The 3,813-nt window shown below is 39.5% G+C and overlaps 1 non-coding gene across 1 annotated transcript; it reads left to right on the top strand.

Annotated features, from left to right (window-relative positions):
- The first annotated feature begins 610 nt into the window (after positions 1–610).
- LOC130942296 (small nucleolar RNA R71) lies at positions 611–718 on the top strand. Its single transcript, XR_009070872.1, has one exon. It is a non-coding gene; the product is annotated as a small nucleolar RNA R71 (small nucleolar RNA).
- Positions 719–3,813: the final 3,095 nt, after the last annotated feature.

The raw sequence follows: 3,813 nt of genomic DNA, 5'->3' as shown, positions 1-3,813 counted from the left end.
TGGTTTTGATTAGATCAGAGACCATGGTTGCTAAGTCAGAGATGTTCTGCTTAGAACTCTCTGTCTGTTGCTGAGAAGATGATGGAAAAGGCTTGCCATTGCTAAACCTGTTTCTTCCACCATTATTGTTATTGAAACCTTGTTGAGGTCTCTGTTGATCCTTCCATGAGAAATTTGGATGATTTCTCCATGAAGAATTATAGGTGTTTCCATAGGGTTCTCCTAGGTAATTCACCTCTTCCATTGAAGGGTTCTCAGGATCATAAGCTTCTTCTTCAGATGAAGCATCCTTGGTACTGCCTGGTGCATTTTGCATTCCAGACAGATTTTGAGAAATCAAATTGACTTGTTGAGTCAATATCTTGTTCTGAGCCAGAATGGCATTCAGAGTATCAATCTCAAGAACTCCTTTCTTCTGACTTGTCCCATTGTTCACAGGATTCCTTTCAGGAGTGTACATGAATTGGTTATTTGCAACCATTTCAATTAGCTCTTGAGCTTCTGTAGGCGTCTTCTTCAGATGAAGAGATCCTCCAGCAGAGCTATCCAAAGACATCTTGGATAGTTCAGACAGACCATCATAGAAAATACCTATGATGCTCCATTCAGAAAGCATGTCAGAAGGACATTTTCTGATCAATTGTTTGTATCTTTCCCAAGCTTCATAGAGGGATTCTCCTTCCTTCTGTCTGAAGGTTTGGACTTCCACTCTAAGCTTACTCAATTTTTGAGGTGGAAAGAACTTTGCCAAGAAGGCATTGACTAGCTTTTTCCAAGAGTTCAGGCTTTCTTTAGGTTGTGAGTCCAACCATGTCCTAGCTCTGTCTCTTACAGCAAAAGGGGATAGCATTAGTCTGTAGACCTCAGGGTCAACCCCATTAGTCTTGACAGTGTCACAGATTTGCAAGAATTCAGCTAAAAACTGATGAGGATCTTCCAATGGAAGTCCATGGAACTTGCAATTCTGTTGCATTAGAGAAACTAATTGAGGCTTAAGCTCAAAGTTGTTTGCTCCAATGGCAGGGATAGAGATGCTTCTCCCATAGAAGTCGGGAGTAGGTGCAGTAAAGTCACCCAGCACCTTCCTTGCATTGTTTGCATTGTTGTTGTTTTCGGCTGCCATGTCTTCTTCTTCTTTGAAGATTTCTGTTAGGTCCTCTACAGAGAGTTGTGCCTTAGCTTCTCTTAGCTTTCGCTTCAAGGTCCTTTCAGGTTCAGGGTCAGCTTCAACAAGAATGCCTTTGTCTTTGTTCCTGCTCATATGAAAGAGAAGAGACAAGAAAATGTGGAATCCTCTATGTCACAGTATAGAGATTCCTTGAGGTGTCAGAGAAGAAGAAAAATAGAAGGAAGAAGGAGAAGAATTCGAACTTAATCAGATAGAGTTCGAATTGTGCATTGAGAAAGAGTGGTACTCCATAAATAGAAGGATGTGAAAAGAGAGGAAGAAATTTTCGAAAATTAAGTAAAAGATTTTGAAAACATTTTGAAAAACTTTAATTGATTTTCGAAAACTAAGAGTGGGAAAGAAATCAAGTGATTTTTGAAAAAGATTTTGAAATTAGAAATCAAAAAGATATGATTAAAAACTGTTTTGAAAAAGATGTGATTAAAAAGATATGATTTGAAAACAATTTTAAAAAGATTTGATTTTAAAAATTAATGACTTGCCTAACAAGAAAAGATATGATTCAAACATTAAACCTCTCTCAACAGAAAAGGCAACATACTTGAAATGTTCAATCAAATCATTAATTGTTAGCAAGTATCTTTGAAAAAGGAAAGAAATTGATTTTGAAAACATTTGATTGAAAAGATTTGATTTGAAAAAGATTTGATTTTGAAAAACTTTGAAAACTTGAAAAAAATTGATTCGAAAACAAAATCCTCCCTCTTGTGCCATCCTGGCGTTAAACGCCCAGAATGGTGCACATTCTGGCGTTTAACGCCCAATGCACTACCTTTTTGGGCGTTAAACGCCCAACCAGGCACCCTGGCTGGCGTTTAAACGCCAGTCTGCCTTCTTTACTGGGCGTTTTGAACGCCCAGCTTTTTCTGTATAATTCCTCTGTTGCATGTACTGAATCTTCAGTTCCCTGTATTATTGACTTGAAAATAGAACCAATGATCAAATAAACAATGCATGCAAGACACCAAACTTAAAATTAGACACTAGACTCAAACAAGAAACATAAAATATTTTTTTTTTTGGTTTTTATGGTTTTGTAATTTTTTTGTGCTTTTTCGAAAATTATATGAAAATAGAAAATAAAGGTTTCAGAATTCTTAATTTGGATTCCAGGAATCATTGCAATGCTAGTCTAAGACTCCGGTCCAGGAATTAGACATGGCTTCACAGCCAGCCAAGCTTTCAAAGAAAGCTCCGGTCCAAAACACTAGACATGGCCAATGGCCAGCCAAGCCATAGCAGATTATTGCTCCAATAGCAAGATTGATAGAAATCAACAAGCTCTTGTGATGATTAGTTGAAACCTCGGTCCAATAAGATTAGACATGGCTTCTCAGCCAGCCAGATTTCAACAGATCATCATGAAACTCTAGAACTCATTCTTAAGACTTCTGAAAAACACCTAATCTAAGCAACAAGATGAACCGTCAGTTGTCCATACACGAAACAATCCCCGGCAACGGCGCCAAAAACTTGGTGTGCGAAATTGTGATCACTACTTTTCACAACTCAAATAATCCCTAGTAATGGCTCCAAAAACTTGGTGCTCAATACCATGGCATAAACACAACTTTGCACAACTAACCAGCAAGTGCACTGGGTCGTCCAAGTAATAAACCTTACGCGAGTAAGGGTCGATCCCACGGAGATTGTTGGTATGAAGCAAGCTATGGTCACCTTGTAAATCTTAGTCAGGCAGACTCAAATGGGTATATATGATGAATAAAACATAAAGATAAAGATAGAGATACTTATGTATATCATTGGTGAGAGCTTCAGATAAGCGTATGAAGATGCTTTGTCCCTTCCGTCTCTCTGCTTTCCTACTGTCTTCATCCAATCCTTCTTACTCCTTTCCATGGCAAGCTTATGCAAGGGTTTCACCGTTGTCAGTGGCTACCTCCCATCCTCTCAGTGGAAATGTTCAACGCACCCTGTCACGGCACGGCTATCCATCTGTCGGTTCTCGATCAGGCCGGAATAGAATCCAGTGATTCTTTTGCGTCTGTCACTAACGCCCCGCCCTCAGGAGTTTGAAGCACGTCACAGTCATTCAATCATTGAATCCTACTCAGAATACCACAGACAAGGTTAGACCTTCCGGATTCTCTTGAATGCCGCCATCAGTTCTTGCCTATACCACGAAGACTCTGATCTCACGGAATGGCTGGCTCGTTTGTCAGGCGAGCGCTCGGTTGTCAGGCGATCAACCATGCATCGTGTATCAGGAATCCAAGAGATAAACATTAGAGCCTCGTTTGCTTGTAGAACAGAAGTGGTTGTCAGTCACTTTATTCATAAGTGAGAATGATGATGAGCGTCACATAATCATCACATTCATCAAGTTCTTGAGTGCGAATGAATATCTTAGAATAAGAACAAGCGGAATTGAATAGAAGAACAATAGTAATTGCATTAATACTCGAGGTACAGCAGAGCTCCACACCTTAACCTATGGTGTGTAGAAACTCCACCGTTGAAAATACATAAGAACAAGGTCTAGGCATGGCCGTGAGGCCAGCCCCCGGAACATGATCAAAGGATTCAAAGACCTAAAGATGATCTAAGATCCCCAGATGAAAATACAATAGTAAAAGGTCCTATATATAGAGAACTAGTAGCCT

This window comes from Arachis stenosperma, chromosome 7, assembly GCF_014773155.1.
Source record: "Arachis stenosperma cultivar V10309 chromosome 7, arast.V10309.gnm1.PFL2, whole genome shotgun sequence".
Taxonomy (NCBI): domain Eukaryota; kingdom Viridiplantae; phylum Streptophyta; class Magnoliopsida; order Fabales; family Fabaceae; genus Arachis; species Arachis stenosperma.
The sequence above is the reverse complement of the archived record's forward strand: the minus strand, read 5'-3'. Positions and strand labels throughout refer to the sequence as shown.